Consider the following 25592-nt stretch of genomic DNA (forward strand, 5'->3'; position numbering starts at 1 on the left):
ATTTGATATATACCCTAAGTTACAGGTGAGTGACCAGGAACAGTGATACTTGTTTGAGGAAAAAGCAAAGACAAATGCTTGGGGTCATTAGGAAAGGAGCGAAAACAGTATTTTAACACTGGTATACATAGCTATAGTGTGACTGTCAACTGTCCCATTAGCATATGCAGGAAAATAAACTCCTGGGACATAATTTTAGGAAGAGTATATGTCAACTCTGCAACAAACCTATTGTGTCCCATGGGAACCAAGGTCACTCATTCGCTGGGAAGAAGAGGGTTGGATGTTTTGTTATAAAGCCTGCCAAACTATTCTATTGGGTAACATAATCATTGCATAGCCCTGAGGTGGGAACTTTTACTTTGTAATAGTGTAACTCTTTGGAACAGAGGTGTCAAACTCAATTTCATTGGGGGTCGAATCATGGTTGTGGTTGACTTTGGGGAGCCGGCGTGGGCATAGCAGGGGTGAGCGTGGCCAGGGTGGGCATGGCCGGCTCAACGTTGCTCATGTTGGGGTGCCTGTGGTGGCCCGGGTGGGGCTTGGGGGGATCCATTGTCTCCAGCCGAGGAAGGCGAGACCAGGACAAGCACCATAGCCTTGTCCACCAGAGGAGCCTTGCTGTCCCTCTCAGGCCATGTGGAGGACCCCCAGTGATACAGGCTGCCCGGAGCCCTGGGCAATGGAGGGCAAGAACCCAGTCCAGCCTTTCCCAAGGGGGCACCCAGCTGCACTTACCTCCTCTTCAAGGCTGCTGCTGGTTGGCTCACTGTCCTTGGTCAAGTTGCTCATGGTGTATGCGGGAGGGCAAAATGTGTGGGTCAGAGGGAGGCCCACTCCCTCTCCCCATGAGGAAACCCGGCTTTGTAACCAAAGCATCCTCAGCGATAGGATGGGAGACCACCAGGAGAGGTCAGGAGGAGGGGAAAAGGGGATGGAGAAAGGGCAGCAGGGTTGCTCGTGGCCAACTGCTAAGGCAGGATTTCCATCAGACCCTCCCTCCCTCTCATTATAATCTCCTTCCTTCCTTCCTTCCTTCCTTCCTTCCTTCCTTCCCCCTTTTCTTCTTTTTCCTTCCCTCTTGAAGGAAGAACCCTCTTTCCTTCTTTTTGTTTGTCTTTCCTCTTTCCCTTTCTACTTTCCTGCTCAAATGCAAAAGGGGAAACATTTCTCGATGCCTCCTTGCCTTGTGATCAAATGCCACTTTTGCTAGTAGGCAAAAGGAGGCAGCAAGCGCATGGAACGTGGCGCCCCTTCTGATCATCTTGCCCCACAAGTTGTGCGGGGCAGAGGTGGCCTCTCGCTGGTTCCAGGGCTGCCCCATGGATCTAAGGCTGAGCGCATTCTGGCTTTGAGGGACACAGAACTGCGTGAACTGGGGCATCTCCAACGAAGTTGTTTTTTTTTAATCCCATTTATATCCCGCCCTCCGAAGACTCAGGAAGCTACTTGGGTGAAATCTAGCAATGTGAAAGCTGACAGACTCATCAAAAGGTTCTACAAGAAACACCCTAACAAACCGAGAGACAGTCCCTAACATATGCTTTTGTTTACATTACAGGATCTGTCCTTTTTGTAAGGGGGGGCGGATGTCAACGCTGCTAACATTGCATGTTCTTGCTTTGACAACATATGGAGATGCAGCCATTTTCCTTCTTATGTTTTACTCTTAGAATTAGAGTAAGAATTAGATGATACTGGGGGGGGAGGATGAGGAATGTGCATGGGAGTTAGACATAACAATACTGGAACAGTGTGAGAATCAAGGTTTTTTAAAATAAGAGATGATAAGAAATGGCGGGTTGGAGAACTGGAAGGGAAGCCTGCATTTCAAACTAATTGGAGAATGCGATTTATGACTGTTAATTGGAGAAGGGAATTGTGCTTTGATACTATGCGCTCAGGGGATGGGAATTCAGATTTTGGCTTTACCTATATATGTGCCGATTCTATGCTACTCGAATAAAGATTTTTTAAGGTAAACAACGCCTCAAAGCTCTTTGAAGAGTTTCATCTGTTGGAACCATAACAGTGACACTCTTCCCCATCACCGAACTACCGACTGTGCAACTGAAATTCTGCCAGGAGCTAAACTCCAAAAGCTTAAGATGTACTCTATGACACCCAGGGAGATGAATGAACTAAGGGAGTACATTGATAAGAAATTGTTTGAAGGGCAAAGCTTCCCTTCTGTTCTGTAACGCACCATTTCTTATCTTATTAAAAACAACCGGGGGAAACATTCTTCCTCTTCCCCCCCAGCTTCATCTAATTCTAAGAGCAAAACAATTTAAAGGAAAAGGCTGCCTCTTTATATTGTCAAAGCAAAACATCCAATGTTTGCAGCATTGACATCCGCACCCCCTTACAAAAAGGATAGATCCTATAATGTAAACAAAAGCATATGTTAGGGGTTATCTCTCAGTTTGTTGGGGTTTTTCTCATGAAACTTTTTGATGAGTCGGTCAGCCTTCACATCGCTAGATTTCACCCAAGTAGGTTCACACAGCGAGTACCCCTTCCATTGTACTAGGTACTGCAATTTCCCTTTAAAAATTCTAGAGTGAAGAATACGTTTCACTTCATAGTGAGTCTGACCCACAACTATGAGGGGCCCGGGTGCCTTCTTAGGGGGAGATCTTAAGGTGGAATCCCGAAATGGTTTCAGCAGGCTGCAATGGAAGACAGGGTGAACTCTCCCTAAAAGCCTAGGGAGTTTTAATTCTGCTTCGAGAACAGGTCTATCACAAACCAGATGACAGTATTTCCTCTACTTTCAGGTAGATCTACAATAAAGTTCATAACTATTTCTTCCCATGGTTGAGAGGGGTCTGCCACTGGTTGCAGTAGCCCAGGGGGTTTCCCTGGAATTCTTTTCATGGTGGCACATACAGTACAACTCCTAACATAGTTTTCCACATTTCGTTTTGGCCCCAGCCACCAGAATTGCCAGCAGATGAGGTGTAGAGTTTTTAAATATCCGTAGTGTCCAGCCTGTTTTATGTCATGGCTGTGTTTGAGGGCATTAAGACAGAGCGATTCAGGCACATACAGTTTCCCCCCCCCCTTGTAAGCCAAACCATCCCTGCATTTTAGGGAAGTTTAATTATCTTTGAACCATTGATCAGTGAGGAGCTCTTGTTTTATTTTCTTTGCCCCAGGGTCATCAGGATTAGGGGCTCTGCAGGGTATTGAGTTGAGCAGCAGTTTCTGGACTGTAGATAATTGCCTCGTTAACCTCCTCACGTTTGCTTTTGTATTGGGGCAATCGGGGTAGCCCATCAGCTAGGAAGTTTTTTCCTCCCGGTATGTACTTTAGAGTGAAGTTGAAGCGGTTAAAGTACTGTGCCCACTGCACTTGTTTTGGGGACAATTTGCAGGGAGTTTTCAGAGTGCTTCTAGATTTTTGTGATCTGTCCATACTTCAAAAGGCACCTTGTTCCCTTCTAGATAGTGTCACCAGTTTAATAGCCCCCACCTAATTGCGAAGGCCTCCTTCTCCCAGATTGCCCATCTCCTCTCGCTTTCAGTACATTTTTTACAGGTGTAGGCACAGGGTTGTAGAACTCCACTTTTGTTCTTTTGCAGTAATGCAGCTCCAACTGCCACCTTGCTGGCGTCAGCTTGGATTACAAAGGGTTCCCCTTGGCAGGGGTGCTTTAGGACCAGTTCAGCAGCAAATAGTCTTTTTAAATTCTCAAAAGCTGTTTGACAGCTCATAGTCCATGTAAGTAGTTGGTCCGGTAGCGGTTTTCCTCCTCCTTTTCCTGTTTTGAGTAGTTCTGTAAGGGGTAGGGCAATCTCAGCAAAGGGGATGAATTTACGATAAAAGTTGGCAAAACCTAAAAAGGTCTGAAGCTGTTTGCGAGTCTTTGGGGGCTGCCACTCAATTATAGTTCTCACTTTGGCTAGGTCCATTTCTACGCCCTCATTGGAAATTCTGTAGCCAAGATAATCTAATTGGGTCTGGTGAAATTCACATTTTGACAATTTGGCATAAAGCTTGGCATTCAATAGCTTCTTTAGTACTCCTCTCACCAGCTTTATATGATCAGACATATTCGTGCTGTTTATCAGGATATCATCAAGATACACCAGAACCCCTTTGTATAAGTGATCATGTAGAACTTCATTAATCAACTGCATGAATACGAATGGGGCCCCCTTTAGTCCAAATGGCATGACTTTGAACTGATAGCTCCCCATGGGGCAATTGAAGGCAGTTTTCCACTCGTCTCCCTCTTTTATTCTCACCCGCTAATGTGCCTCTCTCAGGTCTAATCTAGTGAAGACACTCCTCTTTGCCAGGTGGGTTAGTAAGTCCTTCAGGAGGGGGAGGGGGTATTTATTTTCCACACTGACCACGTTCCGATCTTTATAATCTACGCAGAGATGAAGAGACCCATCATTTTTTTTCTTTAAACAACACGGGGGCTCCCACAGCCGACTAATGAAACACTTCAAAGAACTTTCAAGCATTGTTTATCCTAAAAAGTCTTTAATCGTGAAACAAACCATCGGCACAGCATGGTGGATGCCAAGATCTGAACTTCCTTCCCTTCAGCACCTAATATCTTGCACAATTCCCTCCTCCAATTAGCAGTCATAAGTCAGGTTCTCCAATAAGTTTGAAGGGCAAAGCTTCCCTTCTGTTCTGTAATGCGTCATTTCTTATCTTATTAAAAACAACCGGGGAAAACATTCTTCCTCCTCCCCCCAGCTTCATCTAATTCTAAGAGTAAAACAATTTAAAGGAAGGCTTCCTCTTTATATTGTCAAAGCAAAACATCCAATATTTGCAGCGTTGGCACGTGGACTTTAAAGGGTTGTCAGCGTAGAAAACATGCCCCCTTCCTCTGATGAATGACATGCTAGCCCACCTAGCCAAAGGGAAGATTTTTACGAAGCTGGACTTGAGAGAGGCTTATTACCAGGTGAGAATTAAAGAAGGGGACAAATGGAAGACAGCTTTCAGTTGCCCTTTGGGAAGTTTCTAATTCAGGGTGATGCCTTTTGGCCTCTAAGGAGCTTGTCCTGTATTTATGCAGTTGATTAACCAGGTGCTGAACAATTATTTATACAAGGGGGAATCTTAGTTTACCTTGGCAATTTCCTCATTTATGCTGAGATCATGGAAAAGCACGTCAAGTTAGTCCGCGAAGTGCTCAAGAAGTTGCTAAAAGTGAGTGTCTACACTAAGCTTTCAAAGTGCGAGTTTCATCAGATGCGCCTCGATTACCTTGGGTACTGGATCTCCAGTGAGGAGGTGGAAATGTACCCTGCCAAAGTCAAGGATGGTATTAGAATGGCAGCCTCCATGAACCCGCAAACAACTTCAGAGTTTTTTTGGGATTTGCAAATTTTTACTAACAGTTCATACCCTCTTTCACAAAAATAGCTATGCCAATCACCAAGCTACTGAAAACCGGAAAGGGGGGGAAGGCCCCAGCCCTGTCAACCTTGGCCATGGACTATGGAATGTCAAGCGGCATTTGAGCAACTAAAAAGACTGTTCATGGAGGAACCAATTCTTAAGCAACCTAATCCTGAAGAATAATTCATCATCCAAGACAACGAAAGTGATGTTGCTGTCAGATCCCCAAAGAAATGTATTACTTTTCTTTCTATCCTATACATGCTTCTATAACCATTTTTGGGGGGCTGCCATTCTGTTGGGAGGGGGGATGCTTTGGGGGTTGATTTGCATTGCCTTGCCACTTTACCCTTCCCCTAGGGGAAGGAATGCTGCTGAATAACATCACGCTTATCTGGAAGACGGTTTGCACTTGGAGCCAGAGGGAAACAAAACCGAGACCTTGAAGAGTGCACCAACGGAGCCAGTTTCCAAAACAATATACCACCTGTGGATTGGCTGAGATTCAAATGGACAGTGGGACCCTTGGGGGAGGAGTAACGAATATTGCTTTTGATATACTGCTTGCTCAGGATTTTTCCTCAGACCTTGCTTTGATTCCTTGCTATCACTTAGCTGCTAATATAAGTTCCTTTTGAGACAATGCCTGTTTCAAGAGTTCTGCTTTCTTGGGAGATCTAGTTGAGGCAGATGTTTACATAAAGCGAGGTCTGCATATAGTGCAATCCGGAGAGATAGCCACCCTACTGAGGTGGGTCGCAATCAACCTGTCCCTTCCTATCAGCGAAATGGAAGAGGCTGAAACAGATTTGGAGAGAAGCCGTCACTCTGTCAGACCCCAAGGAAGGCACTTCCAGGGACCTGGAAGAAGCTGGACCCTTGGCAGAAGGCAATTGAGGTAGGTGGTCACTCGGGGTTGGAAAGAAAGAAGATTGGGAAGGAAGGGCTCAGAAAGTGACCGTCACATGAGGCGGCAAAAAGAAGAAAGCTAAAAAGAAAAATCCAGAGCGTACCCCGCCCCCCGAGAAAGAGAAAATGGATTCCAAAGTGGAGCTGGTAGAAGCAGCCCTAAAGCAAACTGTCAGAACCCACTTCAATCCACATCTTAAGAAAGAAGGACTCTTGGAGACAAGGTTGTCCAAGCAGGAACTTTTACTAAAAAATAGAAGATAGTGGGTATAATAGACAAGATCTGAGAAATCCCTTCACAGATCGATATTTTTAAATGTCCCCAAGCAAGCCCCACCCCACAGTTCATTCGGTCAGTTCCGGATCAGCCAAGTTCCAGGTGGTAAGCCCCTCGTGGGAAGAGGAGAAACATCAGTCCATTCATAGCAGAATCATTTCCACCCCCTCACATTCCATCCGGAGAAACAAACCAGATTCTGGAGGGTTTCATTCCACCCCCTTTCTTAGTTGCCCGTAAGATGAGAGGGAAAATGCCTCTCATTGATCTTATTGTGATGGATAGCAGGCAGGTGGAATAAACAAAAGATTACATTTGAGGAAGGAAGTGAAAGTAATAAAAACCCCTGCTTGTTCCCTCTCCTCCTTGGGAATGGCAGAATCCGGGGGGGGGGGGGTTGAGATTTGGGTTTGCACAAAAAAGAGAGTTAGAAATGAAATATAAATGGATTCTGACACAAACCATGGAATACATGAGGGAGTCCTTTGAGGAACTAAAAGCCCAGATGAAGGGACACCCTGTTGTGATTCAGGGTCAGCCTGTGGGTTCAGCAGTTGGGTCGGACGACTCAGAGGAGGAGGAGGGGGGTGTTGAAGAGCTTGCTGATGATGGCCTTGAGGCTCCGCAGAGCCCTCAGCCAGGCCCCTCCCACCTGGTCACGACGGAGACCCAGCTGTGTGAGCCTGACAGCGTGGATGAAGATGACCCACAGCTGGCCCTGTTCAAGGACGCCCGACGCAGGAGGCAGTCAATCAGGAGTAAACAGAGGAAGGCAATGGGACACCTCGGAAGGAGGCAGAGAGAAGCCACGCCCTGAACTGTATAAAAGGGGAATGTGTCAAGGTAAAAATCACCTTTGTAGAGGGCGATGGACCGTGCTTCAGAGAATGCATGATGTGCATGCAGGAAGGCAATAAAAACACGACACATAATCTTACTAAATACCTTTTACTTACAAAAATATAAAAACTAAATATATATTATAAAGAGAGCTAGCTCACTACATCCTAACGTAACAGACAGTAGCAGCAAAGTGAATAAAACAATAAGGATAAACTCTGGGAACTTTTTCTAGACATGCGCACTAAACAGACTGAAACCATAACATAGCTAGTCATATGGGATTCACTATGGTTACCAGATAAGTTATCACAACAGGTGCAAAGAGCAGGGGAAAATGTACAGTTAGAAATGAACTTTCTGACGAACAACAAAAAAACGTGCAGTGACATAATGTGTGGGAGGGCTGGTTTGCTGAAGGCAACCGCTTGAATAGTTCCTGTTTCATAGCTCCTGTTTCATGGTTGGTGTCTGTTTTATGTTAATAAATTTGGCAGGCTTTATTCCAGCCTCTTGCCGTTTGTAAAGGGGTTGTCCCTGCTTTTTCTGCAGGGCCAGTAGCAGGCTGGTACAGAACACACCCAGGGTCGGAGGAAGAAGCGGAGGAGAGAGTTGAGGAAGAAGAACCAGTGGTGACTGAGGCAGCAGCAGTGGCTGCCCCCCCCACAACAGCTCTACAGCGAGTGCACCATCCCCAAAGACACAGAGAGGGCCCACCCCAGCCCGTGGAAGTGAAGCCGATACCGTTGGGGGTGAAATTCGACAGGAATCCCAAAAGATTGGGGTTCTTCCTTGCCCAGGTCTTCATCTACATGCAAATATATGGGAGAATGTTGCCAGCAGATGAGGAGAAAGTCAGGGTGGTCACCCTGGCACTGGAGGATACTGTGGCTGATTGGATGGTGACGCTGTATAACTGCAATGCTCCAGAGTTGAGGAATTTCAATCGATTTATGGCAGCCCTCCAGTGTCACTTTGAAGACTGCCTTGCAGATCGGAAAGCCGGCGATCGCATAATGACAGTGAAACAGGGACGGCGACCAGTAGCTGAATACACGGAGGAATTCAGACAGCTGGCCAGTCATCTACACTGGCCAGAGGACATCCTGGTGAGTTGCTTCCAGGATGGACTGAACAAAGACCTGTACAGTGCCTGTGTGGCCCATGGAGCGTCAGTGTTGTGATTCAGCGTCAGCCTGTGGTTTCGGTAGCTGAGTCGGACAATTCTGAAGAGGAGGAGGAGGAGGGGTTTGGAGAGCCTTTGGTTGCAGAGGAAAGTTCTGATGCACCGCAGAGCTCTCAGCCAGGCCCCTCCCATCTTGTTCCTCCTCAGACCCAGCTGCTGTGAGCCTGAAAGATTGGAAGATGATCCACAGCTGGCTTTGTTCAGGGACGCTCGAAGGAGGAGGCAGACAAGCAGAAGTGAACAAAGAAAAGCAATGAGGCACCTCGGGAGAAGGCAAAGAGAAGCCACGCCTTGAGACTGCTGTTTAAAAGGGGAATGTGTGGGAGGTGCTGGTTGCTGAAGGCAACCGTTTGAAGAGCTTCTGATATAGTCTTGGTCTGTATTTGTTTAACTCTGTTTTGAACTGTTTCATTTAGTTTTTGCAAATAAATTTGGTTGGCTTAATTCCAGCCTATTGAATATAAAAAAGGGGTTGTCCCTGACATTCCAACAGGGCCGGTCATAGGCTGGAACAGAATAGTCAGGGTGATTGTACGATTGGTGCCTCTTGGTAGAAGAATTGGAAATAGATCAATGCAAACACCAGCACCACCCGGTGAGAAAGAGCAGTAAGCTGCAGCCAGACAGGAGAGGAGAAATCGCCAGGACCCCACAGGAACAACCCCGCTTCACTGCTTGCTTTAAATGTGGAAAAGAGGGCCACCAAGCAGTCGACTGTCACAGCAAAGTGCAAGGAAAGAGGGGAGACCAGCAACCGAGTGGGAGATCCACGAAAGCCACTCTGCACCCAAGAGAATCAGCCCTGAGAACCGTGGAGGTCGTAGAGCTCCCCTGGGCCCATGGCCCTGAGGATTGAGCTCAGACTCTGCCGGATGATGACTCGGGAGTGACAGAGAGCGACTCCGACTCCGACCCCTTGGTAAGTGGGCCGATCGACTCAATAACCATACCCCTAGAACTATCCATACTGGGCACTGGGAAGAAAGTAAAGCTAGCAGCCTTACTGGACTCAGGGTGCACCCATTGTCTAATCAGTCCAAAGGTGGTAGGGAAAATGGGAGCACCCCTGAGGAGAGTGAAGACTCCAATCACCTTTTCTCAGCTCAATGGGTCTGTCGCAGGGGGGGTTCCAACCAGTTTTGCTACCAAGCCCCTGCATTTAACCATGGGAGGCCACTCAGAGACTTTAGTGTTTGTCATGGCTCCTGGCATGGAGTGGCCGCTAGTGCCGGGACTGACATGGTTAAAGAAATGGAACCCCATAGTCGATTGGAGGGAGGGACACCTGAAATTCCTGAAGAAGAGGGCACCTCCCCCATCCAAGGATGAGAGTGGGAGGCATGGATTACGCCATGAATTAGCCTCAGTGGGCAGGAACTACAGAGCCTCCCTCCAGAATACTAGGACCTAGCCAAAGTGTTCAGTGAGCAGAGGTTGGATGAGCTCCCACCCCACCGACCCACAGACTGTGCCATTGAGATTGTCCCAGGGGCAAAGCTCATGAAGCCAAAGATGTATTCCATGAACCCTAGGGCAGTGGTGGTGAACCTATGGCACGTGTGCCAAAGGTGGCACATGGAGCCCTCTCTGTGGGCACGCACCATCGCCCCAGCACACATGGTCTCTAAAAGTTCGCCATCACTGGGCTAAGGCCAGCCAGGCTGGAGCTGCCATTGGGGAGGTGCCCCCTCCCCCCCACAGCAGTGCAGCCACACCTCGCTTATGGGTGGGCAGGGCGGGGCCTCGTGGAGGAGGAGGAGGAGCTCGTCCCTCCATGATAAGCTGCAGCTGTGCTTGGCAGGCAACCTGTAGGAGCCCGACGCCATCACACTGGCCATGTCGTTGTGGTTCGCTCCACTGTGCCTGCCGCTCTGGCGGTGCCTCCAAATGGTCGCCATCCTCAAGTGGGTCTTCTTCCTAGCGCTGGGTGAGGATGGGACAGTGCCGGCGGCAGCAAACTTAGCTGTGTCCCAGCCACAGGGGAGGTCACAGGTGAGGCAGCGCTGGCCGGCGGTCATGGCCAGTGTGGGGCAGTGGACCTGGTGGGCGTGTCTGGTGGGCACAGGCAGCCGATCTCCACCCAAAGCCCTGACTCATAGAAATGGATGGAAAATATCCGGCGAGGAGAAGGGAAATCAAAAGAGACAGTGGACAGCACCCTGCAAGCGGAGCGTGAAAGGAGGAAGAGGCTAGATCCGCAAAGACGGCAGTTTAAGAAAAGGCAGGAGGCAGAGACAACGGTGAGCAAATGATGGGCTCAGGGAGATGCGTGACCTTTATAATAATCGACTCATTTGTTCCTACGAGCGGCAGCTGCAACCCGATCATGGCACTGAAACTGTGGAGTGCTTTCCTCCTAAGATCGGCCCCTCCCTGGTGCTGTCCTGGCTCCGAGCGCAGCAGCCAGTGATCACCACCAAAGCCCATCGAAGGGGCAGGACCAGGACAAGCACATTACTCTGAGCTACAGGGTGAGAATTAGAGTGGGGAGGGGCTGCCCGGAGGGGCGGAGGGGGAGGGAGGCAGGAGGCCTCTCCTTGGCACTGCTCATCTGAAATCGGATTAGGATGGGCGGAATGGAGAACGGCAGGCCTGCAAGCAGCCGGTGCCACTTGTTGCTTTTTCCCAGAGAGAGGGCTGTCCCCTGCTTATGCTCCTCCATGCTCTGCTGCGGACTTTCTGATACAAGCCACAGAAAGGCACCAACAAAGCCTTGTGCACTGCAATCCCTCGAAACAATTCGCACCCTGCAAGTGAAAGCTTGTTCTGAACCAGCCCTCTTCTCGCAACCCCTATTCGAAAAGAAGAGACTGGAAAGCGTCCAAGGCTAAAAGGCTTCTGCCAAGATTTAATTACGCAGTTAACAAAAACACTAGAGCTTGTCTTCTCAAGCGGAAAAGTTGCTTTCAGCAACCAGCCCCTCCCCAAACACTCCTTTTATAGAGAGCTCAGGGCGTGGTCTCCCTGTGCCTCCTCCCGAGGAGTCCTGCAGCCTTTCTTTGTTTGTTCCTGCTTGACTGCCTCCTGCGTCGGGCGTCCTTGAACAGGGCCAGCTGTGGGTCATCTTCCTCCGCACTCTCGGGCTCACGCAGCTGAGAAGAGGTCCCCGGCTGAGGACTCTGCAAAGCCTCCAAACCATCATCAGCCGGTTCGTTTCCCTCCTCCAAACCATCATCAGCCGGTTCGTTTCCCTCCTCCCCCTCAGAGTCATCCGATACATCAGAGCCGGCTGTCGGACCCACAGGCTGGCCCTGAGTCACAACACTATCCCGCACCGCAGGGCCCTTCCCCCGGGTCTGCCGATCCGGATGCGGTCGGGATGGAAACTGTTCGTGAAAAGCAGTCACCAATGCAGGGGCATGAACGGCGGTCGCGTCTTCCCATGTGAAGTCCTCCGGCCCGTACCCTTTCCACTCGATCAGGTACTGGAAGCGACCTTTCAGCCAGCGGGAATCCCTGATGCTGGCGACCTCGTACTCGGGGGTGCTGCCTCCATCACGAGTTCCTGATGGTGGAGGTTCCGCCTGGCGAAGTGGACAGGCCGGTCGTTCGGGGACCAGCAAGGACCGATGGAAGACGGGGTGCACGCGCAGGGAACGTGGCAGAGTTAAACGATAGGCGACCGGGTTGATGACGGCCTCGACTGGGAACGGTCCAAGGTAACGGTGGTCCAGCTTCCTCGCCGGCCGAGTGGATGGCAGGTTCCTGGTGGACAGCCAGACCCGATCCCCCACCGATAGTGGAGGCGTATCCCTTCTCGACCGATCGGCGAACCTCTTGTAGTCGGCCTTGGCCTTCTCCAGCTGCCGTCGCACCAACCGATGGATTGCCTGTAACTCCGCCATGAATTCGTTCGCTGCCGGCTCCGGTGAGTCCACGGGAGAAAGGGGGAAAAACCGGGGGTGATAACCCACGTTGGCCAAGAACGGTGTCATCTGCGTGGAGGTGTGCTGCGAGTTGTTAAAGGCAAACTCGGCTATGGCCAAGTAGTCCACCCAATTGTCCTGCTGCAGGTTAACGTAGCAGCGCAGATACTGCTCTAAGATGCCGATGACCTTCTCGGTACCCCCGTCGGTCTGAGGATGATGCGCGGACGAGAGGCAAACCTTAATGTCCAACGCCCGCATCAACTCCTGCCAGAAGCGGGCTGTAAACTGGGCCCCCCTATCGGAGACGACTCTATCGGGAAGGCCGTGCAGCCGGAACACCTGTTGGATGAACATGCGACTAGTGGCGCGAGCTGACGGTAAGCCGCGACAGGGGATGAAGTGCGCCATCTTGGTCAACATGTCCACCACCACAAACACTGTCGTGAAGCCGGAGGATGGGGGTAGATCCGTCAGAAAGTCCATGGACACAGCCCCCCAGGGTCTCTTGGGCGTTGGCAAAGGCTGCAGTAAACCAGGCGGGGCCCCTGTCGCTGACTTGGCCTGCCTGCATGGGACGCAGGAGGTGACATAAGACTGGACATCGTGTCGGACTCGGGGCCACCAGAAGGTACGGGAGACCAGGTTCAGAGTCTTGAACAGGCCAAAATGCCCCGCAGCCGGGTTATCATGACATTGGCTGAGGACGAGTCCCCTGAGTGGCCCTCCTGGAACATAGAGCCGGTCACGATAATACAGGAGTCCATCCGTGACCGACCAAGGCGAATCTGGCCCCACCTCTTCCTTCCGCTGAGCCACCCACGCCTCCTGCTGCTGCGCCTCCCGGATCCGAGCCCGTATATCCACCGGCTCCCGCACTGCAGCAAAAGACTCGACGGGGATCACTGTCCTGGGCGGAAGCTTGTCTTCCACTCGGGTGTACTCGGGCTTCCTGGACAGAGCATCCGCTCTCTGGTTGTGCCCGCTTGGTATGTACCGCACCCGGAAGTCAAACCTCGCAAAGAAGAGGGACCACCGGATCTGGCGTTGGTTCAAATTCCGAGCGGTCTGCAGGCTTTCCAGATTCTTGTGGTCCGTCCGGACCTCGATCTGATGCCGCGCCCCCTCCAGATGATGCCTCCAAGCCTGGAACGCTGCCTTGATGGCCAGCAGCTCCTTCTCCCAGATGGTATAGTTGCGCTCCGAGGGGTTCAATTTCCGAGAGTGATACGCGCAAGGGAAATGGGTACCGTTGGGCGTCGCTGCCTGGAGTAACACGGCCCCAATGGCAATGTCGGAGGCGTCCGCCTCCACGACAAACGGCCGTTGCGGGTCAGGATGCTTCAAGATGGGCTCCTTCATGAAGGCGTCCTTCAAAGCTTGGAACGCCTGTTGTTCGGGGGCGTTCCACTGGCACCGAGTCTTCTTCTGCAGGAGCCGGGTGAGGGGGGCTGTCAAGGCAGCAAAGCCAGGGATGAATGTCCGATAGTAGTTGGCAAATCCAAGAAGTCGCTGAACATCCTTCACGCGACGCGGGGGTTGCCAACTCTGCAACGACTCAACTTTACTCGGTTCCATGGCGATGCCCTCAGGAGAAATGCGGTGGCCCAAGAAATCAATGGTCACCTGGTAGAACTGGCACTTCTCCAACTTGGCAAACAGCCGATGTTTCCGGAGGCGCTGCAGGACCTGACGGAGATGCTGATGATGCACTTCACGCGACGGGGAGTAAATCAGGATGTCGTCCAGGTAAATCACAACAAACTGGTCCAACAGATCCCGAAAGATGTCGTTCATAAAATGCTGAAACACAGCGGGGGCGTTGGTCAGGCCAAACGGCATCACCGTGTACTCGAAATGTCCATAGCGAGTACCAAACGCCGTCTTCCACTCATCACCCGGCCGAACCCTGACGAGGTTGTAAGCTCCACGCAGGTCCAGTTTCGTGAAGATCTTAGCCTCCCGGAGTCGGTCCAAGAGCTCGGGGATGAGGGGCAGCGGGTAGCGGTTACGCACCGTGATGGCATTGAGTTTCCGGTAGTCACAGCAAAGTCGTAACTCGCCCGACTTCTTTTTGACGAAGAGCACGGGCGCAGACACTGGCGAGGACGAGGGCCGGATGAAACCACGAGCCAAGTTCTTTGTCAGGAAGTCCCGCAATGCAGCCAACTCGGGCTCCGACATGGAGTACAAACGCCCCACTGGGAGAGGCGCATCAGGGACTAGGTCAATGGAGCAGTCGTAGGGCCTGTGCGGGGGTAATTGGTCCGCCTCTGACTCACTGAACACGTCAGCAAAGTCGGACAGTTCGGGAGGCAAGGAAACCCCTGGGGAACCCTCCACCTGGCCGGCACAGATATGGCGGGTGTGGTCCACGCACTGCAAACTTGGGAAGGTGACCAAGTTCTGAGACCAATAGATCTGTGGATCATGCGCCCGGAGCCACGCCAGTCCCAAGACCACGGGGAAGTGCAGTTCCGAAGTGACGTAGAACTGAATGGCCTCCACATGGGTACTGATGGCCATACACACGGGTTGCGTGGCGGCCGTAATAGGCCCGGACAGGAGCACTCGACCATCGATGGTCTCCACAAGCATGGGCGGATCCACTGGACACTGGGGAACAGCCCATTTGGCCACAAAGGCCGAATCCATAAAGTTAGTGGTAGCCCCAGAGTCAATTAAGGCATGGACCGGAATCCCCTCTGGCTTGCCAGGAAGGATCAGTCGTGCCTCCAAAATCAAATGCCGTGGAGGTTCACAGGCACCGTCGGAACGGCGTCGCTCGGCGTGGCCGTTGTGGTTCGCCCGATCGTTCACACCGTCTAGATCGGGCTCGGGCCGTTTCCCGACAGCAAAGCAGGGGACTTTCTCAGGGCCGGCTTGGTCACTGACGCCCGCTGACGCTTCTTCGGGCAAGAAGCAGCCAAATGTCCAGGGTCCCCACAGTAAAAACACAACCCCTCCGATCGTCGTCTGTCCATTTCCGTCACCGATAGACGGGACCTGGCGGCACCCAGCTCCATTGGCTCCTCCCTCTGGACTGGGGGCTCACGCACAACAGGGGCGGCAGGGGTCTGTGGGGTGGCACGGCGACTCTTACGCTGCTGCAGCCGGGCATCGATCCGCAGACAAAGATGGATCAGCCCATTCAGGTCTGAGGGAATGTCCACGCGGGCCAGCTCATCCAACATCTCCTCTGACAAGCCATCCTGAAAGGCATCCACGAGCGCAGCCTCATTCCAGGCGGAATCCTGGCTAAGCAGCCGGAAATCGCTGATATAGGCCTGTAGAGGGCGCTGACCCTGCCTCAAAGCTTTCAGGCGTCGGGTGGCAGTCTGCGCCTTAATCGGGTCCTCGTACATGAGGCGCATATGGTCACAAAACCCCCCAAAGTTATCCAACAAAGGGCTAGGCTGTGCCAACAGAGGCGTGCCCCAACGAGCTGCATCTCCCGACAGAAGGCTCAACACGAATCCCACCTTATCTCGGTCAGTGGGGAAATCAGCTGCTCTCACGCTGATATAAAGCTGGCATTGTCCCAGGAAGGCAGGAAACAGTTCTGGTTTACCAGCAAATTTATCCGGCATAGCTATCTGACATTTCCTCCTGGGTGGGGGGGCAGCATGTACCTGAGCCTGCAGTTGTGCCACCTGAGTGGCCAGCAAGGTGAGTTGCTGGTTGAGCTGGGCATTCTCGGCAAGAAGCTGCTCCATCGAAGTAATAAGGGGTGGGTGGCTGAAAGCAAACTGTTCTGAACCAGCCCTCTTCTCGCAACCCCTATTCGAAAAGAAGAGACTGGAAAGCGTCCAAGGCTAAAAGGCTTCTGCCAAGATTTAATTACGCAGTTAACAAAAACACTAGAGCTTGTCTTCTCAAGCGGAAAAGTTGCTTTCAGCAACCAGCCCCTCCCCAAACACTCCTTTTATAGAGAGCTCAGGGCGTGGTCTCCCTGTGCCTCCTCCCGAGGAGTCCTGCAGCCTTTCTTTGTTTGTTCCTGCTTGACTGCCTCCTGCGTCGGGCGTCCTTGAACAGGGCCAGCTGTGGGTCATCTTCCTCCGCACTCTCGGGCTCACGCAGCTGAGAAGAGGTCCCCGGCTGAGGACTCTGCAAAGCCTCCAAACCATCATCAGCCGGTTCGTTTCCCTCCTCCAAACCATCATCAGCCGGTTCGTTTCCCTCCTCCCCCTCAGAGTCATCCGATACATCAGAGCCGGCTGTCGGACCCACAGGCTGGCCCTGAGTCACAACAAAGCTGTAGATTGCAAGATCCGGGGGGGTAGAGAGACGCAGGATTCACCCTGGCGGGAGACTTGATGATTAGTACTTGGTTCATCCTATGGAAAGGACCTTCTCAGGACGTGCCTGTTCTGAACCAGCCAACTACCGGCCTTGTAATAAGGCAAACCCCTGTTCAAGCAGTAGAGACTGGAGAGCGTCTGAGGCTGCAAAGCGTCTGCCAAGTTTAATTCACAAGCAAAACAACAGAACAAGAAACACAGGAACTTGAATCCTCAAGCGGAAGGGTTGCTTTCAGCAACCAGCCCCTCCCCAAACACTCCTTTTATTTAGAGTTCAGGGCGTGGTCTCCCTGTGCCTCCTCCCGAGGAGTCCCACAGCCTTTCTTTGTTTGTTCCTGCTCGACTGCCTCCTGCGTCGGGCGTCCTTGAACAGGGCCAGCTGTGGGTCATCATCCTCCGCACTATCGGGCTCACGCAGCTGAGAAGAGGGCCCCGGCTGAGGGCTCTGCGAAGCCTCCAAGCCATCATCAGCCGGTTCGTCTTCCACACCCTCCTCCTCCCCCTCATCTGAGTCATCCGATACATCTGAGCCGGCTGCCGGACCCACCGTCTGGCCCTGAGTCACAACACTGCCTTTTAGTAATAACCATTACTCCAAAGAGCCCGAGGCAGGGGCAGGCAGGCAGTTACAGTGCCTGGCTTGGCTCTTGCGGGTGGCAGCTGGTCTTGCTTTGTGTGGGGCTGCCTTCCCACACCCCGACTGCTCCAGCCCTGCAGGGCACCACCACTTCCTCTCAGCTGGGGCTGTCCACGGGTGCGAGTAGCCAGAATGATGGGCTCCTGAGCAAGTTCAGAGTGCCACAGCTGCCACTGCTCGGGGGCTGGTGAGGTGGAGGAGAGGGTCACCCACTGCCTCTCTTGTAGCCCAGTGCTGCCAGGGGCTTTACCAAATTAAGCTACAACCTGGCTCTGCCTGGACTGGGAGACGCCATCTTGCAGGGGGCGCCGCTTCGCCTGGGCCAAGGGCCGGCAACCCGAAACAGTGAAAGAGCCACTCGGAACCGGTTCCCTCAGAAAAGAAAAAACTGGGAGCCGCAAAGAAGAGTGCGCATGTGCGCGCATGCGCATGCATGCACAAAACAACAGGCTCCAACTCTTCCCCCCAGGAAACAAGAGGTTCGCGGACCGGTTTTCACGCCGCCTTCCAGCTGCTGCCACTACTGCTGCAAACTGGAAAGGGTGATTCGTAGCTTCGGAAGCCGCCTAAGCAGGAAAGTGTGTCCCGATGAAGCCTTTTCCTACCAGGCTTTGCTGCAAAACTCCACATCATCCAGGGCCCCCGTGATTGCCCAGAAGTGACCCAACAAGCAGTTAGCAAACCTTTCTTGGCCTGCAAAACGCCACAAGCGCAGCAAACGCCCTCTCCGAAGGGAACCAGGAACCCTTACGCTCCGCTCCCTAAACCCAACGATTGGCGAATGGCGTCGGCTGGTCTTCTCGCTCCTTTCCCTCCCTCCCTCCCTCTGCCGCCTGCCATTCCCACATCACCTTTACTCCTCACCTTTACCTTTGCTAAGCCTGCCTGTGATGAGTTTGAAGAGGGTGCGGGCAAATTTCACGAGGCCGTGCTTGCACCACTTTCCACACCTGCTCATGGCTCCCGAGGAGGAAGGGCCTGGCTTCTCTTCTGCTAGCTAGCCCGAAAAGTCCTTGCCACCTTCGAGAGCACAAAACTCCCAACTGAAGCCGGGTGGGGGGAAAGGGAGGCGGCCCTTTCGCTGCCACTTCCCCAGACGCCGGGCTTCCCGTGCGAAGCTTGCAGCCTTGGGAGGCACCTGCGCGGCAGCGGCGGCGAGTCTCCCTGGCGACGGGCGCTGGGTCGCGGCGCTGTTTTCAGCCCGGGCACCGCCAGAGCCGCCAGAGCGCCCTGCCCCTCCCCCCAGGGCCTCCAAACCACTGCTGCCAGTTTGGAGATCATGTTTGACGAAGGCGGAAACTCTGCAAACAGGATGGTTGAGGTTTGGAGAGCTGCACATGCAGCTCTCCAAACCGCCGCCACTCATTTGGAGATCTGCTGCCACCCTCAAACATGGACGAAGGCGGAAGCTCTGCAAACGGGACGGTGGCGGTTTGGAGAGCTGCGCAGGTCTCCAAACCTCCGGCGGCCCATTTGGAGAGTTGCTGCCTTCGTCCGCATGTGAAAGAAACGCGGAAGAAGGCAGCAGCTCTCCAAACGGGGCGCCGGAGGTTTGGAGACCTGCGCAGGTCTCCAAACCTCCGGCGCCCCGTTTGGAGAGTTGCTGCCTTCGTCCGCATGTGAAAGAAACGCGGAAGAAGGCAGCAGCTCTCCAAACGGGGCGCCGGAGGTTTGGAGACCTGCGCAGGTCTCCAAACCTCCGGCGCCCCGTTTGGAGAGTTGCTGCCTTCGTCCGCATGTGAAAGAAACACGGAAGGGAGCAGCTCTCCAAACGGGGCGCTGGAGGTTTGGAGCTCCTCCGCCCATTTGGAGATCTGCCGGCTTCGTCCATGTTTGAGGAAGCCAGCAGCCCTGCAAACGGGGAGGAGGTTTGGAGAGCTGTGCGCGCAACTCTCCAAACCGCCACCGGCTGTTTGGAGATCTGCTGGCTTCCTCAAACATGGACGAAGCCGGCAGCCTTGGAAACGGGGTTGCCCCGTTTGGAGAGCTGCTGCCTTCGTTTGCATTTCTTTTGGCCCCGAAAGGCATCAGCTCTCCAAACCTCTGCCGCCCCATTCTCTCAATGGGACTTTTTTGCAGAATGGCAGAGGAGGCCTGGGAGCCGCATGAGACAGCTTAAAGAGCCGCATGCGGCTCCGGAGCCGCGGGTTGCCGACCCGTGGCCTGGGCCATCTGGAGATACTTCCGGGACTATTTTCCCCATCATGGGGAGCAGAGGAACCGGGAAGTTCCTGCTGCTAACGGGGGAGTCGGGCCTGGCAGAACACCCACTTTCTCCATTCGGGGGCACCAGCTCCATCAACACGGTGTCAAAGCAGCAAGCAGGGCGAAGTGCCGAACACAGGAACGAGAGACCTCCGCTGCGATCTGAAAGCACTTTATTTTCCAAGGCAACAGCCGCAGCGAGAAACATAGCCAGCGTTGGCCGCTACCTGCAGCCAACGCTACTATATACACACCCGAAGCACCCACCCATACTCCACCCAAACACGCCCACGCCCTCCCATTCCCTATAACTTTCCCACCCCTTCCCTACAAGCCCCTTCGCCCGACGCCCAACCAGGTGAGCCCCCTCCCGTGCTCTGCCGCCACCATGCTCCACCCCCTCACCCCCTCCCTGCCGCGCCCAACTCCGGACCCCCCTGTGGTCGTCCACGCTCGGGGCCCCCAGCCACCCAGGCACCGCAGCGGGGAGGGACCCGTCCCCCAACGGGCCCACCGGCTCCCGAGCAACACAGTCCTGCGCACGACCGTCCAGTGCCTCGGCCTGCTCCGCTGAACGTAGTCCCGGCAGCCGAAGCCGGGGAAAGGCCGGTGTCGTGCTGCGGGCTCCCGAAGCGGCGGTCCCGCTCTCAGCTGGTCTGGAGCTTCCGTTGGGCGTGCCACCGGCTGGGGAGCCCCGTGCAGGTGTGGCGTCGGCCGGAGGAGACAGCCGCAGCGGCGGGGTCTCCGAAGCCTCCTGTAGCGCAGCCGAAGCTCCCGAAGCCTCCCAGGCCGCCGTGACGCAGGGTGGGTCCGGGCCTCTGCCGGTCACGCCGTGAGCCGGGGAGCCCTGTGCAGACGCGCCACCGGGCGAAGACGGCAGCCGCGGCGCGGATGGAGAAAGCCGAAGCGGCGGCGCGGCCCACGGAGCCTTCCGGACCGCCACGGAGCCGGCCAAGTCCGGCGCGACCTTCGGAGCCTCTCGGACCACTGAGGAGCCAGGCAAGTCCGGCGGGTGCCAGGCAGGGGGTGCCGTAGAGGCGGAGGGGCCCCCCCTCGAGTGTCGGGCTCCCAAGGCCCGACACACGGCCTTGGCAACAAACCACTGTGGGCCATGAGAATGCAGGGCTCAAAGCGGTGCTGGAACTTCTTGGAGAGAACCACCCAAGCACAGTGGGGGTCGCTCTCCTTTAAGTGCACGGCCTAAACCACATCTCCTCCAGCATTGTCAAGCTGGTGTTGTTGCGTAGCCCCCCCTTCCACAAATGCCATCCTTTCTGTGCCCCCTCAGTCAGAAATTGTCGGCCCTTTTTAGACTTTTATTTTTATTTTTAGCTTTTATTATCCCCTGCCTGCTGCAGCTGATTCTGGTCCCCATCTTCCAGGAAGCAGCCGCTCCCCCACCACAATTGACACCGCCCAAACTGCATGCACCCCTTTCATTGCACAGGACTACTGTTGTTGCTGCCACTGTTGATAACCACTCCACGCACGCATGCACGCATTGGCTGGCCTACAGCTTCCATGTCTCCGTTGCTAAACCACCGGTCCATCTCCCCTGCCACAGTCTCAATGGAAGCAGGGTGTTTGGTGCCTTGAGAGCAGAGGGCGGGGCTGGAAAAGCCCTGGACGGGTGGGGGAGTACGAGCATGCTCTTCTTCTTGAGGAGTTTCTCTCCAAACGCTTGTACTTCCACGTTGCCAGACCATGTGTGAAGGTGCACGCGGGCTCATCTCAGGACAGGCATTGCCCATGCAGGTGGGAAAGTTTAGTCAATGGCACCTCCGCCCTGCCTCGCCTCGCCTCGCCTCACCCCATAGGACGAGCCTCTTGCCCATCACCCCACCCACCAGAGACCCCCTGGATCTCCCCCAACCCTGCTCAGCCCCCACAGGCATCCCTCCCCATGAGCAACATTGAGGTGGCCACACCCACCCAGTCTTCTGACCACCGTAGCCATGCCCACACAATGGGCCATGCCCACCCGGAACACGGTGATAAATAAGTGGGTTTTGGATTGCAGTTTGGGCACTTGGTCTCTAAAAGGTTCGCCATCATTGCCCTAGGGAGTTGGACGAACTTCACAATTTCACTGACAAAAATTTGCCATGTCATTGCCATTTCCCCCCACCGCACAGATCTCCTTGCCACCGCCACTGTTTCCCTCCCCTGCACGGATCGCTGTGCCACTGCCACCATTTTCTTACCCCCACCCCCCACACGGCTCTCCCTGCCTTCCTTCCGGACCTCGAATCCATGGCCATGGGCCGATTTTGCGGCACACCAGCGGCCCGATCCGAGCTCCAGAGTCTTGGAAAAGGCTTCTGCCGCCTGGATCAGCCATAGGGCCCCCCACAAAATTGCTCTTCAGGCTTACCTGGACTCGTGCTGGCAGCTGCCTCCACCATCCAGCATGGATCTGCCCAGCTCTTGCAGCTGCTCCGACTCAGAGTGCAGAGAGAGAGAAAGAGAGTGCAGGCGCACGTGGAGAGGTGGAGGGGAGGAGCCTGGCCCCACCTCCTTCCAGGGCAATGGCTCACGTGCTCACAGGGATGGCTCCGCGTGCCACCTGTGGCACGCGTGCCATAGGTTCGCCACCCCTGGTATATAAGAAACATATTAAGGCTCCTGGGTTACTCAAACAATTTTACTCTAAGTATCCTGATAAGCCTGATTAATATGCCTTTCTCTGTTTCCTCTCTCTCTTTGTTTTACAGGTGGATCTGTTGTTTTTTAGGGGGGCACTGTATGTCAGGTCCCCAAAGAAATTATTACTTTTCTTTCTATCCTATACATGTTTCTATAACCATTCTTTGGAGCCTGCCATTCTGTTGGGCGGGGGGATGCTTTGGGGGTTGCTTTGCATTGCCTTGCCACTTTACCCTTATCTTTATGATGCCTGGAATCAACGACCTCCTTGATTTCATAGTGCTCTTCTCTCACTAGGATCGGAGGGGGAGGTGGCTCTGTAACAAGTCTCAATGCCAAGCTATGGAAAGGCTTCAACAGACTACAGTGGAATACTGGATAAACTTGCCTGAGGCTTTTTGGCAACTGCAACTGTACAGTCACCAGATTTATGATCCAAATAATTTGGAAAGGTCCTATGGGTCCCAGCTTCTTACAGGGTTGCCTTAGATTCAGAAACTTAGTAGACAGATACATTTTATCACCCACTCTAAATTCCTTCTGGGGTGCCCTCTTCCAGTCTGCCTTTCTCTTTTGAGCCTCCCTAGCCTTCTCTAACACTTTGCGCACTGTCACCCACATATCCCTTAACGTCTCCATCCACTCAGCCAAGGATGCTGAGGATGGTTTCTCCTGAGGGATTTCTGGCATTGGCATAAACTCTACCCCAGTATCCACCGAAAATGGGATAAATCCTGTACTACTATGTACAGTTATTATATGCCACTTTTGCAAAAGGCAGAAGCTCAGCCCCATTGGTCTGCTAGTAATTTACATAACATTGCAGGTATTGCTCCAGAACAGAATCCGTACGTTCACAAGCTCCATTAGTAGAAGGATGATCAGTGGAGCTAAGCCCTTGGGAGGAGCCTATTAGCTTCAGGCATTCATGCCAAAATTTTGATGTGAACTGAATCCCTCAGTCTGATATGATGCGTTTCAGGACCCCATGCAATTGATACTGTAGATATGCTGCACAAACCACTTAGCCAAGGACCAGGCTGAAGAAATCCTGGGGCACACCACAAAATGTTCCTATTTAGAGAACAAATCAGTAACAGTCCAAATTACAGTATTTCTAGCACTCTCTGGCAGGTCCAAAATAAAGTCCATGGAGATCTCCTCCCAGGGGTTCATGGGGTTGGTTGCAGTAGTCCGGGGGGGCTGTTTCCAGGCAACCATTTCATCAATGCACACACAGGGCAGCTGGCCACATACGCTTCCATGTCCTTTTTCATTTTTGGACACCAAAACTGTCTCTTCACTAGTGTCATGACTCCTCTGCAAGATTAAAGTTCTTTGGCTTGCTGGTACATACACTTTACTCCCCTTCCATGCCAACCCCTCATTTAGGGATAAATCACCTTTGTGCTGCTGGAACCACTCATCCCCTGCCAGGGCATCCTTCAAGGGTTGTGCTAAGTCCTTGATTGATTTCAGTTGGGACACTTTCTGCTGCCTTGTAAAGGCTAGCGCCGCAAACTGGTTGGATGGAATGATGGAATTAGCCACCTCCTCTCGTGAACTATATGTGGAAAGCACATCCGCCAGGAAACCTTTCCCTCCCAGTATATACCGGAGGGTGAAGTTGAAGCAGTTGAAATACTGAGCCCATCAGACCTCTTGGGGGATAGTTTTCAGGGGGTTTTCAATGCTTCCAGGTTTTTGTGATCGGTCCACACTTTGAACGGAACCTTGCTGCGCTCAAAAAACTGCCTCCAGGTTAGGAGAGCCCAGCGGATGGTGTAAGCCGCCTTCTCCCTATAGCCCAATGCCTTTCAGTATCAGACAGTTTGCAGGATGCATAGGTGCAAGGTTGTTGTTCTCCCTTGGTATTCTTCTGAAGTAGGACTGTGCCTACCGCCACATCGCTAGCTTCTTCCTGTATTACAAAAGGCTCGTCTGGGTCAGGGTGTTTTAGGACCAGCTTCGCAGCAAAGAGACACTTTAGCTTCTCAAAAGTGGCAAGGCATTCACCTTGTTGTTATCCATCTGTACTCCCTCCTTGGAAATTTGGTACCGCAGGTAGTCTAGGCAAGTCTTATAGAATTCACACTTAGATAGCTTTGCGGAAAGGTAAAACTTTTCTAGCTTTTTAAGGACTGCTCTGACCAATTTCACATGCTCTTCTGGGGTCTCTGTGTTTATTAATATATTGTCCAGGTACACCAAGACCCCTTTGTACAGATGCTCATGCAGAACCTCATTTATTAACTGCATGAACACAGCTGGTGCCCCTTGAAGCCCAAATGGCATCACTAAAAACTGGTAACAACCCAGGGGACAATTAAATGCTATTTTCCATTTGTCTCCCTCTTTAATCCTCACCTGGTTGTACGCCTCACCCAAGTCCAGTTTAGTGAAGATCTTCCACTTGGCCAGATAGCCTATCATGTCCCTCATCAGGGGGAGGGGGTATTCTCCATGCAAATGCCGTTCAGCCCTCTATAGTCTACGCACAGGCTCAGGGTTCCATCCTTCTTCTCCTGGAATAGTACAGGGGCTGCTATCCTTGACTTTGCTGGCTGGATGAACCCCCTTGGTTCCTGGCATGATTTCAATTGCAGAGTCATTGGGTCAGTGAGGCAGAAGCATGTCGGACTCCTTTTCGCTAAAACGTCTGCTAGGTTGCGGTATTACGCTGGAATCAGCAGACCTGACTCACCGCCGCCCTTCAGTGTATGGGTTCCACTTTTTCAACCATGCCAACCCCAGGACCATGGTTTCAGTCATTCTAGGGGCTACAATAAATGTAATGGTTTCTACATGAGTCCCAGACTTAAGCTTTACCAGTTTGGTTAGGCAGGTACCTGGCACACAGCCTGTTATTGACCTGTTGATCTGGGAAAACGCCATAGGCGATCTCAACTTCCTCAGTCTCATCCCCAGTTCCTCCGCCACTTGGGGGCTAATCAAGCACCTGGTGCACCCCAAACGCAATAATGCTGTGAGGGCTCCCCTTACTCCCGAGGAGGCCACCAAAATCACCCTAGCTGTCATAGGGGTAATGGTGCCACTTACCATCAAGTCATCACTTTCATAAAAGACTGGACCCGCTCAGGTGGGGGGAGAGTTCTCCCCTCCTTGCTAGATGGAGAAGAGAACTCAACGACCTATTACCCCACACACGTCTTCTCTTTTGGCTTCACTGGTGGCTTCTTCCTTGGCTGGCCCAGAGTTAGAGGGGCGGATGCAGGATGTGGTGTGAGGCAGTCTGCCACTTGATGGACTTCTTTTCCACAACAGAAGTAAGCTACGGGGCTCTGGTGAGACCTGCCTTCTCTGGCCAGGGCTGCACCCCCCTTTCCTCCT

Source organism: Vipera berus (genome assembly GCF_964194415.1).
Source record: "Vipera berus genome assembly, chromosome: W".
Lineage (NCBI taxonomy): Eukaryota > Metazoa > Chordata > Lepidosauria > Squamata > Viperidae > Vipera > Vipera berus.